Source organism: Apium graveolens, chromosome 8, assembly GCF_009905375.1.
Source record: "Apium graveolens cultivar Ventura chromosome 8, ASM990537v1, whole genome shotgun sequence".
Taxonomy (NCBI): domain Eukaryota; kingdom Viridiplantae; phylum Streptophyta; class Magnoliopsida; order Apiales; family Apiaceae; genus Apium; species Apium graveolens.
Window position 1 is genome coordinate 232,388,341 of NC_133654.1, and position 13,306 is coordinate 232,401,646.

The following is a 13,306-nucleotide window of genomic DNA, read 5'->3' on the forward strand; positions in this document are numbered from 1 at the left end:
CTTTATGATCAGTGTTTATAGACTGTCTTATCTTCATGTAATCTGTGCTTAAAATATAATTCATTAAATGCTGATTGTTATCTGATGTGGATCTATATACTCTGATAGTGATTTAAATGTTCTGTGACTATTCAACCCAATGAGGATTACTATGCTAGATGATGACCTAATAGTCTTTAACATACTAGAAATCCAATGTCTGAATTAGTTGTTTATGTGGAAATTCTTTAACAGAAGCAAATTCTGATTTTGAGCTTAGTCAAATTTACTTTGTGTATCTTATTACTAAGTCACAAACTAGATTCTTGCTTCTTATCTATCAAATTCTGATGTCAGTAAATCTTAAGGATAACCTAAATGCTGATAACCCTCACTTATCTGAAGAAAAGAAAAGAAAAGAAAATTAAAGTCAGGTACTCATTTGAGATCTAGAGTAAATATGTGGAAGGGAAGACCCAAGTGCATTGCTGGTATTAAGTAATATGCATTAGAAAAGCAAATAAATTTTTCTTGGTGACTTTTCACATTCTCTGATTACTGGAGAAATACTCTGATAATAGCATAAATTCTGATAGCAGTTGTGACTCATTTACACTGAGAAGCCACTGTGAAAAAGAATTCTAAAAGATGCATAAAATGAGCACAAACAGTTGAGGTGGACTCATGCACAAATTTATCCTATAGTACACTTCATTATTAATGACAGATTTTAAGCACTTTTCTTAGTTATGTCTTATTTCTAAGATGTACTGAAGTTTATCAAACTTTAATCTTTATCTGATATTCTGCTAATGCACACACTCTCACTCCATATGAATAATGAAAATTACTGTGATGATTAAGCTGTTTTTGACAAACAGTTAAATATTATTTGCATAAATTCTGAGGACAAGTTCTGATGGAAGTTTTGATGATTAAACTCTGAAGAAACAAGTCAGTATTTATATGAAGAATCACAGAAACAGACATTTACTTTTTAAGTACAGAAGCCATGTTCTTATGACTGTTAAAATCTGATAATAGTCAAGTTCTGATATTAAATCCTGATGGAAACTCTGATGCTTACGTGGCATTATTCTTTACTTGACTTATTTGTGGTAAATACTGTAACGGTCATATTTAATCTGAATATAATTAGGTGAGATAAAAATAACCATAATCATTTGGGTTAGTGGTAATCGTGCTTGTCTTAAAAAACTGCATGTGCACAGTAATTATTACTTATTTCCCATGCCCACTAACTCCTGCTTTAATTATTGACTGTTCACATATTTCCAGATGTAAACTGTCTGTCATACTTCATGTGGGTTGTATAAATAAGAAAGTTAAAAGATTTTACAATCTTTTACTTACTTTTCTCATTCTCTTATCTCTCTTATTTTCTCTCACCCACTAATATTCTCTGAAGCTCTTTTTCATACAGACATTTTATCAAACACCTTACAAGCACTCTTTTTCTCACTTGATTTTTAACAGAAATGGCACCAAAAGATTTGATTTTCAATGGAGCTAAGTTTGTTCCTAACAATTACTTAGTTATTCTGAGCAAGGATGAAGCCCCAACAGATCTTCATTTCATCCAGGATTTCCTTGCTCACAGTGAGATAGGCTATGCTTTGCCTCAACCTGAAGCTATCTCAGGGACTCAAGTGCTGGAGTTCTGGAGGTCAGGTTTGTATGATGATGGTGGAGAAAATGGGTCCCCTAGACTGATTTTCACAACTGGGGAGGATGAACATGTGGTGACTATGGCCACAGTTCGACTAACACTCCATCTGCCAGAAAACTGCAATTATTCAACAGTTCTGTTATAATTAGGAAAAGGAGGTACATTATCTCACGAATGACTTCTGAATAAAGAAATCATATGCAAGAACCATAGCATTTCGTGATTCATTGGTAAATCCGCTTTGATTCTCTATCAACCAAAAATGTGGGACCATTTACTATTGAGGAGTCAGCTCTTTAACAAATGATGGCCAGTCTGGGGTATGAAAAGACATTGGCAAAGTTGGGCCAGTTGAAGAGACCGAACATAAGGAGGGAATGAAGTTTCTTCTTCGACTGCATCACAAGAACCTTTGCAAACAAGTGTTCAAATTTTGATGTCATTCCTATCCTCAGTCAGCAAATTGGGTATGCTCTAATTACTCAATCTCATTTTGACTGTTCTAGTGATGTACTAGGTTTTATTGGTGATAGAATGACAGAAGACAGAAACACAGTCTATTTTGCTAGATTCTGTCAGCTATTATACAGTTTTTGTTGCTCTGATGCACCACAACTTGCCAGTGAGTTGATCTCACCATTTAAGCTAGCTAAGAGAGCTTTCACTTACTTATTATCCACTGATAATAAGAAAACTGTTTTGAGACCCCTCCAAATTCCAATTTTAGTCAAACAGTTTTTAGTAAACTCCAGCCACATACACCTCCATATATACTGATGTACAACCAACCCAACCTCCATCAGCACCTACCACCACTACACAAACACCTCAAACTTCTCAACCTTAACCAACTCAACCCTCCATCAGGATATATTTCAAACCAACACAATCATCTCAACCTCAACCATCAGCACATACCATCAAACTTTCATCTTCCAGCCTAAAAAGGGCTCAATCTATTCCTAAATCTCCAATAAAGAAAAGAAGGAGTTTCTAAGGGATGAGTCTGATGATGAGGAGGAAGCACAGGTTCATGCATCAGAACCTATGATAGTTGAAGCTGAAATTGTGGATTCTCAGAAAGCAACTATAGCTGAAGGTTCTGATACCTTAAAAAGAAAGAGAACTGTAAACTGTGATGATAAAGCAACTACTTCATTTGCAAAGAGATTAAATAAAATGAGGGCTAAGAGGCATTTGGCTAAGCCTCCATCAGAGAATACTGAAGAAGCTGAGGAAAGGGATCAGGAATCTCTGATCTCAAATCCAATTGTGATTGAATCTCTACCACCTCCAGCTACAGCCCCAAGACACTGTTCCTAATACAGTGGTTACACCTCCAGTCTCTCCTCTTCATGAAGATATTACAGTTGAAGATTCAGGCTTTAAGTCCTGAAATTGACATCAACAGGCTATACACTCCTACTATTCTGTATTTGGAAGCTCCTACAACAGCTCAGACATCTCCAACTCATTCTCCAATTTTAAATGTTGATGGTGAGATACCATCTACTCCAACAACACCTATTTTGGAGATAAATTCTGATGCTCAGAATCCAGATGAAGTGATTCCTGAATCTCCAGTTGCTTCACACACTGTAGTGTTGTCAGAACATACTGAGTCTTCTTCAAGTTCTGAAGACAGTGTTTCTGTTCATACTCCAGCTCATGTACTTGGAAAGGAAGCATTGGTCAAGAAATTTGTTGAAGAAGATACTCATGTACCTTGGGATGAAACTCATAGATGAGTAGAGTGGACCAAGAAGTGGAATGATTCTGATTTCATTCCAAGCTCTAAAGTTCTGACTAAGCACATTGCTAAAGCTGATGAGCTGATGGTGAATTCTGATATCAAGACACAGCTCAAGATCACTACTCTATCTACCAAGGACCTTCAAGGTATCCACTCTCAAACTCAAGTAAAGGCTGATACACTACAAGAATCATTTAACAAGCTAGATATGCAAATCAAGCTTGACAAGACAAGGATTATCAGACCTACACTTGAGAAAGTAGAAGCAATTAAGAAAGCTCAGGAGAAGCAACAGGCCCAAATCTCTGAGGTCCTGGCTAATCAAGCTTCTCAACAGGCTCAATTGGATGAGATCCAATCTTCAGTAGAACTTCTTCTCTCACTCCTACTATCAGATGATGCCAAAAAGGGGGAGAAGATAGTTAAGTCCAAATGCTCAAATGATCAAATACTAAAGAAGAAAGATGATGAAGCTGATGACTAGGGAAACCCTAGCAAGGGTAGAGGTCAAGTTTAAAGTAAAGGGCAGAGCATCAAGGTTTCTTCAAGGAAACTAATTACTGATGCAAGCAAATCTTCTATTCAAAAGAAGACAAATTCTGAAGCTGCTCAAACTCAAAATCTGATAGCAAGTACTGATACTCAAAATCTGATATCAAGTTCTGATGAGCAAAGTCTGGCGACAAAGCCTGATGTTCTGATACAAGGTCGAAGTCAAGGTTCTCAAAGGTTTATGCAAACTCTGAAGTTCAAGGGAAAGCAGACTATTGTCTACTACAAGGATCCCAAGATTCAGACACCTGATGAGGAAATTGCTAGAAGATTATTTCTGAAGCATAATCCAGTAATGGATTTAGAAAATCTCAAGGAGGAAGAAGCTAGATTTAAAGCTGAAAAGAAAAATCTAAAGCCAAAAGTTTCTGTTACAAAGAAACCTCCAAGGCCTAAGGTAAAAGGCATTGTGATCAAGGAGAAGTCACATACTGAGGCATCAAAGCCCAAAACAAGATCACATATTGAGATTGATCTCAAAGACAAAGGGAAATGAAAAGTTGATGAACCAACCAAGCCACGGGAGATGAAAATTCCTCAAATCCTGATAAAGCCAGTATGCAAAATGGTTCAAGTTACTGATGATACTCTTGCTGAAGATGAAGATGTTCAAACTCTGAAAAGAAGGAAGATTTCTGAAGAATCCAAGACAACCTCTGACAAGGCTCAAGTTGTTTAGAGTCAAGAACAACAAGCTATAACAGAAACAACAAGTTCTGATAAAATGACCAAGATATCAATGTATGACAGTGCTCAAGTTGATCTAGACAAGATGGAAGTAGCTGATAAAAAGAAACTACAGTGAAAAAATGTCAAACCATCAGATCCAAAGAAAAGCCAATCGCTGTCTACTTTCATGACTATTGGGTTAAATGCTAGAGAACCAAGAGACAGGGCTGGACTAGGTTCTGATGAAGCTAAGATCAAGACAGAAGTTTAAGTTGCTACTAGAGATCCATTTTTATTGATTGACAGACCTCTTGAAGATGTTACACAGAAATACCTTGATAAGGTTATCTCTGTTCAAGTGGTACTGGATGTTCATAACAAGCACAATGTCAAGGAAAATTTGATTCTATTTCTTGAAGATGGAAGGACATATCAGATGTCAGAATCAGATGTGCTGAAAAAATCATTGAAAGAACTTCAATTCTTTCATTACCTTTTAGAGGTAAAGTCTGATATTACCAGGAGATGGTCAAACTTCATATTGAAGACCATCAGAGATAAAGCAAGAATTTCTGGTTCAAGAGTTACAGAATTCATTTTTAGTATTGTTGAAAATGATGGAAGTGAAACTCCAATAAAGAAGGATTCTGCTAAGCTTGAAGTGTTACTGAATGAGAAATGTATGTGTTACAATGAAGATTCTTCTCATCCTAGGGTAATAAGACTGAATGATGGTTTAGAAAGAAACCATATCTCTGCTTTAAGGACTACAATCTACCATATTGGGAGTCAGAATGAAGAGATGAAGTAAGTCAAGACTAAAATGTCTCAAGTTCTGAGGATTAAAGAAGAAAAGCTGATATCAAGCTTTGTCAAGAATCATTATGGATTCAGATTGACTCAGTGAGATTGGTAAAAGCTACAAGGACTGTAAGTTGTAGTTAGCTATCTAGTTAAACTCTTATTTACATTTGTACTTAAATGTTTTTGACATCATCAAATCTATTAACTTGTATATTTTGCTTAATTTACAAGTAGGGGGAGATTGTTAGATATATTTGAGATGTCATGTCTAATATGATTCATATTTAGTTTTCAGATCTTAACAAACATGACATATCAGGACTTACTGGAAGTCAGAACTTAATATTAGAACTTAATGTCATATCGGAACTTAAGTGCGGGAAGACTTTCATATAAGGAATGAAGTTGATTTACAGTAGAAGATCAAGACTAAAATAAAAGAAGATATGCATGGAAAGAGTTAGAAGACTGAAAGACTTGTAGAAGATATCTGATTGATATATTTTAGGAGACAGAATTATATTCCATATTTATGGATGGCAATCGGGTCGGATCGGATCGGATATTGCAGAATCCATATCCAAACCCGAAAATTTTATCCATACCCGAACCCGACCCGAACCCGAAAAATACCCGAAAATGAATACCCGAACCCGATCCATCGGATTTCGGATCGGATTCGGGTATACCCGAAACCCGAAATTTTTTGAATTGGATATTCATACCCGATCCCGAAACCCGAATCCGAAATCTGAAAATTTGTATAATTATTGATATTGCAAGTGCTTGGGATTGAACACGCGACTTGTAGAGAAAGAGTTTTAATGTGTCATCTCCAACCACTACACTACATCATTAATTGTGTTATTATATGTATAGCTAATATTTAAAAAATCAACTCAATTGATACCCAATTTTTTAGATTTATTACTAAAAGATGTTTTGTTAACCTTATAAACCTTATCACCCGTTTAAATGATTGAATAATTATATTTAATTAAACTTTATAATTAGTTAATTTTTAACATAAATATAAAAATATATGTTCTAAAAATTATATAATAATATGTATAATATATATTAATATATATATATATTATAATATTATAATATTATAATATTATAATGTGTAACATATAAATTTCTAATATTATATATATAATTAATATATATATATAATAATTCGGGTTTTTTTTTCAAATTTCGGGTTCGGATCGGGTTCGGATAGAGTTTCGGATTTCGGATCGGGTTTCGGATCGGTATAACTAATATCCAAATCCAAATCCAAAAATTTTCGGGTTTAAAAATTAAATCCATATCCAAATCTAAATCCAAAAAATCAGGTTCGGTAAATCCAAAATTTCGGGTTTCGGATCGGGTATCCGTCGGATCGGATTATTTTTCCATCCCTATCCATATCAATTAGAAGTTATCTTGTAACTGTGTAATATATAAATACAGACTTAGGGTTTACACTATATGTATTATCATTATCGAGAAGATTATACATTGTAACCTAGCAGCTCTTAGTGATATTTGTTCATCACTGAGAGAGAACAACAGTTCTTATTGTAACAGAGTTTATTCAATATACTTGATTTTTGTTACATACTTGTGTTAAATCGATTTGATTGTTAAAACACTGTATGCAACCCCCTTCTACAGTGTTGTGTGACCTAACATAACCTATAAGCTCTTAAGAATATTGTTCTTGAGAGAGTTTTGTAACAATTTATTAAAGATCAATATAAACTGTTATTTGATTCATCTGTTCTTACTTTACTTTCATAATACATCAATTTGTTTAGTAATTGCATCCAAACCCCCTTAAACAATTACTTTAATGGGCAACAACAACATCATCTTCTTATTCCATAAGGTGTAGTTCACTTTGTCAAATACATGGATCTTGATACTTCTAAGCTTATGTGCTCTCATACTTCCAAGATCTAATCTGTTTACTTTCAAATTTTGCTCTAATACCACTTTTTAGGTATGAAATGCAACACAGAGGGGGTGAATGTGTTTTCTTGAGTTTAACTATGAGTATTTGTGGCTTATTGAACTAAACAACTAGATTAAATTATAGAGATAATATACTAATATAAACACACAAGCAATTTTATTAAAAACTCACTTGATTTATATTAAATCAAATTTGTCTTGCTACAAATCTGTTTTATTGAAAATAAGAACTCAGCTACTTCTCTTGAGATAATTACAAGATTTCCTAGATCTGGTTGTTACTTTTAAAATAAATGAACTGTGACATGTTTTATAGATCAACATGCACGGTTTACATAACTTGCAGTAAAATGGACTAACACACTTTCTAAAGCTCCTTTGTCTATTTCCATTTCTAGTGCAGCATATATGTGTAGAATTTACTAGGTCTGTGACTCTCCTTTGTCCAGTTCATCTTATCCCTTGATCTTGTATTCTTCAAACTGCATTTGTAGGCTTTCTAATTTAATGATAGAATTGTGTGTTGACTGATAATCTTGGATCTTCAAGTTGTCTGTATTCTGAATTCTGAAGTTGTTTATCGAGTTCTCTTTTGTTATGTAGAGATGTCACATATCGATAAATAAAATGACTTATCGACATCTCAAGTTCTCTACGTAGGCTTTCTACTTGCCGAGGTCTCCAGTTCTCTGCAAGTAGAATGACTTGTCGATATCTCTAGTTCTCTATATAAGTTTTTGACTTGTCGATATCTCCAGTTCTCTACATGAGAATTTGACTTATCGATATCTTCAATTCTCTACATGAGGATTTGAATTGTCGATATTGTTGGATTTTAAACGCAGCGGGGGCATGGCAAAACACTTTTACACACATAAAATCCAAATAATAGCATATAAATCATGGTAAAAACGTAGGGATCGATTACTAACATTTAATATGTGATCCAAAAGCAACGATCGGAGATCCTTAGCAGCTGCTCCTCAAACGTGAAGCACTCCACCGGTATCCACCAAGAAAACGATGCTAAGGAGGAGGAGGAGGTTGAGAGAATTTGATTTTCTAAAACTTTTGGGTTTTTTTGGGTTCGAATAAAAATAGGGTCTATAATAGTATATTTATAGGCAAAATTTTCAGCTGAAATTTTCCCATAAATATTATTATTATTATCCCATTTATTATTCTCATTAATAATTAAAACACCTTTTAATTATTAATCCTTTTTCTAAACACTTTAGAAATAATTCTCTCTCTTGATTTAATTTCCAAAAATTAAATCCTTAATTAATAATATTAAGAACTTTTCTTAATTAATTTATAATCAATTAAATCTCATTTAATCAATTATTAAATTTGCCAATTAATTATTTATTTCACAAATAAATAATTATTAGCCATTATTAATTAATTCCTCCACCATAAAATCATTCTCTTTTTATGGTGTGACCTTGTAGGTTCAATATTAAGCCGGTAGTAGAAATAAATATTAATAAAACTATTTTATCATTATTTATATAAATTCTCTAATTTATTAAATATGATTAATTAATTAATCACATTTATTCTACATCGTGAGGGATACTTCTCAGCATATCACGACTATCCGGATAATATGAATTCACTGCTTAGAATACCAAGAACCTATTCAGTGAATAGTTACCATACAATAAACTCCTTCTACCTTACAATGTCCCGATTAAATACAAGGCATGGATCTCGTGTCAAGCCTATCTATAACAATCACTTGCTTACCATTTACTATGCTTAGTTCTATGTAAATTAGAAACTCCTTTCTAATTTCATTTACTCTGGCCAAAGATTCCTGAACTAGCATAAGTGGATCAGCCTTGAACATTCGCTTCCTTCACTGGAAGGGGTAGATCCTTTATTGATCATACACTTTCTTCGTGTACAAATTCCTATACCCAGTAGAGCCCTAATAATTGTCCCTGGAGACTAAGAACTAAACCAAAGCATAGTTCAGTGTACACAAGATGACTATGATGACCTCAAGTCTAAGGATACTTATACAACTATCACTATGTGAACAACTGCTGACACGTGAGTGAACTCCATCAGTTGTTCAGCTGTGCGAGTCATGTTTAGTGAACTTATTCTATAATAAGCACCTACATACTAGCTATAGTGTCACCACACAAATATCTATGAGAACAGACATCCTTCATAATGAAGCAAGTATAGTATGTACCGATCTTTGCGGATTATTAATTACCAGTTAGTAATCCTATGATCAAGAACTATTTAAGTTTAGAGTTATCATCTTTTACGTCTCACTATTATGATCTCATCATAATCCATAAAAAGCTTTACTATAAACTATGGTATATCTTATTTAAACACTTAAATAGATAGAGCCCGTAATAAAACAAAACAAGTCTTTTATTAGAATCAATGAAATCAAAACAGATTACACAGGAAGTTATTCCTAAATCCTAATACCTGATTGGACTTAGGACATATTCCTTTCAATCTCCCACTTGTACTAAAGCCAATCACTCTGGTATCTAATACCCATCTTGTCTTTATGACGATCAAAGTGACTTTCATAAAGTAGCTTTGTGAGTGGGTCTGCTATGTTGTTATGTGTGTCAACTCTAATTCAATACAATACAAGAAATGTTACCGTGGTCCCACTAACCCTTTTGTAGACGCATGGTTCATTTACGTTTTTAATAAAATCAAACTCTTTGATTGTCTCATCAAAACGAATGTTCCATCTTTCGAGAAGCTTGCTTTAAACAACATATGGTTCGCAGTAGCTTACACACTAGGTTTTCATTTCCCTCGGAAAGAAAACCATCTGGCTATGTGCCAGATCTCATAGTCGTAGTAAGCGACAATCGCAAGCAAAATCCGAACTGATTTTAACAGGGCTACAGGTAAAAGGTTTCATCAAAGTCAATCCATTGCCTTTGTTTGAATCCTTTTGCCACAAGCCTGGCCTTATAGGTCTCCACCTGGCCATCTGCTATAATCTATCTTTTGTATACCGTATACATAGATTCCATTCTGGATTTCATGGCACTATGCCATTTCTCTGAGTCAACACTACTCATAGCCTCATTATAGGTCACAGGGTCGTCATCATCAATGATAGACAACTCATTGTCATTCTCAATGACAAGGCCATATTACCTCTCAGGTTGGCGAGACACTCTCCCTGACCTACGAATGGGCTGTTCCACAGAAGGTTGTTCAGTCAGAACAGGTGTTTCCACTTGAACCGTAGTAGTTTGCTTCTTGAACTTCATCAAGTTTAATTTTGCTCCCATTATTTCCTTCAAGGATAAACTCCTTTTCCAAGAAGGTAGCATGTCTGGAGACAAACACCCGATGATCGGTATAAAAGTAATACCCTAAAGTCTCTTTAGGATATCCCACAAAACTACATTTTACGGATCGAGATTCCAGCTTATCTGGGTCAACTTTCTTGACATAAGCTGGACATCCCCAAATCTTAACGTGTTTAAGACTCGGTTTCCTTTCTTTCCATATCTCATACGAAGTTTAAGGAACAGATTTGGAAGGCACCTTATTCAGTAAATATGCTGAGGTTTCCAATGCATAACCCCATAGGAATACTGGAAGATTTGCATAGCTCATCATGGACCAAACTATGTCTAACAAAGTTCGATTTCTCCTTTCAGATACTAATCTGGAGGAGTCCACTGGGAGACTATACCATTTACTTTGAGATAATCCAGAAACTCTCCATTCAAGTATTCACCACCTCGATCTAATCGAAGAATTATAACACTATGTTTGGTTTGTTTCTCCACTTCATACTTATACTCTTTGAACTTTTCAAAGGCTTCAGACTTGTGTTTCATCAAACACATATCTGAATCTAGATCTATTATCCATGAAAGTAATGAAGTATGAAAATCCACCCATGGCATGCGTAGATATTGGTCCACATACATTTGTGTGTACCATTCCTAGTAAATTTGCAGTCCTCTCTCCATGTCTACTAAATGGAGACTGCAGTGCCACTATAAAGTGAGATTTTCATCATCCCTTTTCTTTTATTAGTTTGTTCAATCTGAAATAAATTATGTCACATACATACAGACCATTATTTAAAGTACCACGTCCATAAAGAATATTATTTCTAAGAATAGAACATTCATTATTCTCAATAATAAACGAAAATCCAGCCAAGTCTAACATTGGAATAATATTTCTCACAATCGAGGGAACAAAATAACAATTATTTAAAACAATAGTCTTGCCCATAGGCATATGTAAATGAAATGATTCTACATCTTTAGCAGCAACTCTTGCTCCATTTCCCATCAGTAGAATCACCTCCTCTTCCTCAAGAGTCCTACTTCTCCTTGGTCCCTGCAACAAATTGCAGATATGAGAACCACAGGCGGTATCTAATACCCAAGTAGAAATTTGATATAATGACATATTCACTTCTATCATGAACATACCTGAATCAGAAGCGGTAGTCTCACTACCCTTCTTCTTCTTTAATTCTGCAAGGTAAACCTTGCAGTTCCTCTTCCAGTGCCCCACCTTGTTACAGTGAAAGCAAACAACTTTGCTTTTGGGGTCTTCAGCTTTTGGTGGAACCGGCTTTTCTTCACCTACTGTCTTCTTCTTGGAAGAGTTCCTCTTCCTTTTCTTAGGATTGGAACCTTCACCAATTAGAAGAACATAACTCTTCTTAGGGGGGAAATTCGATTCCGCAGTCTTCAACATGTTGTGGAGTTCAGGCAGGCTGACATCCAACTTATTCATGTGAAAGTTCACAACAAACTGTGAGAACGAACTCGGAAGCGTTGCAAGACCAGGTCTTGGTTCAGCTCCCCATCCATGGCAAAACCAAGTTGTCCAAGACGTTCAATCAAATTGATCATCTTAAGTACATGGTCATTCACAGATGATCCCTCAGACATCCTACAACCGAACAACTCCTTCGATATCTCATATCGAGTTGTCCTCCCTGCCACATCATACAACTCTTGTAGATGCATGAGGATAGTGTGAGCATCCATATGCTCATATTGCTTCTGTAGCTCAATGTTCATGGAAGCTAGCATGATGTATTGTGCAACATTTGCATCATCTATCCACTTACGATACACAACATGTTCATCATTATGTGCATCACTAGCAGGTTCAGTAGGCTTAGGTGAGTCAATCACGTATTCCAGCTTCTCAATCCTGAGAACAATTCTCAAGTTTCGAAGCCAGTCAGCATAATTAGGACCAATCAACTTGTGAGCATCTAGTATGCTCCTGAGTGATAGTACAGAAGACATAACGTACAAAGTAAATCTGTAAATGATAAACACATAACAACACTTAGCAAATATTCGATTTCATTTCAAAACACTATATATGAATCGGGTCTTTATTCATAAGTGGATCCCACTAGTTTATCTAATTTATTCAACCCCCTACGTGAAAAATTAAGCATTCATAATGCTAGTGGGAATAGGGATCCTATATTCCATTACACAACCCTGACTGTAGCATGAACTGCCATGTAATGTTCAATAGGCAGACAACTCTTATCAATTACATCTTATGTTATTCCCTAATCAAACTTTAGCCTCTTGAATAATTGAGTCACGGCTGTGGCACGACAAACTCAATATTCTAAGTCAAGTCTAACCCAACATTCCGTACAATTGAATCAGTCCCCAAAGGCCCACGGCTGTGACACGTACCGACCTTTAGATTCTTATTCAATGTACACATCTCTATGTAACAGACAAGTATTTCTTATTTCGAAATCAAAGCCCTCGGCTGTAGCACGAACCGACAATGATTCAAAAATAAGAACTACTTTTCTATCATGTTGGAAGGCTATGACCGACACAAGCCCGTTGTATCATTGGCCAATTACTACTTGATAT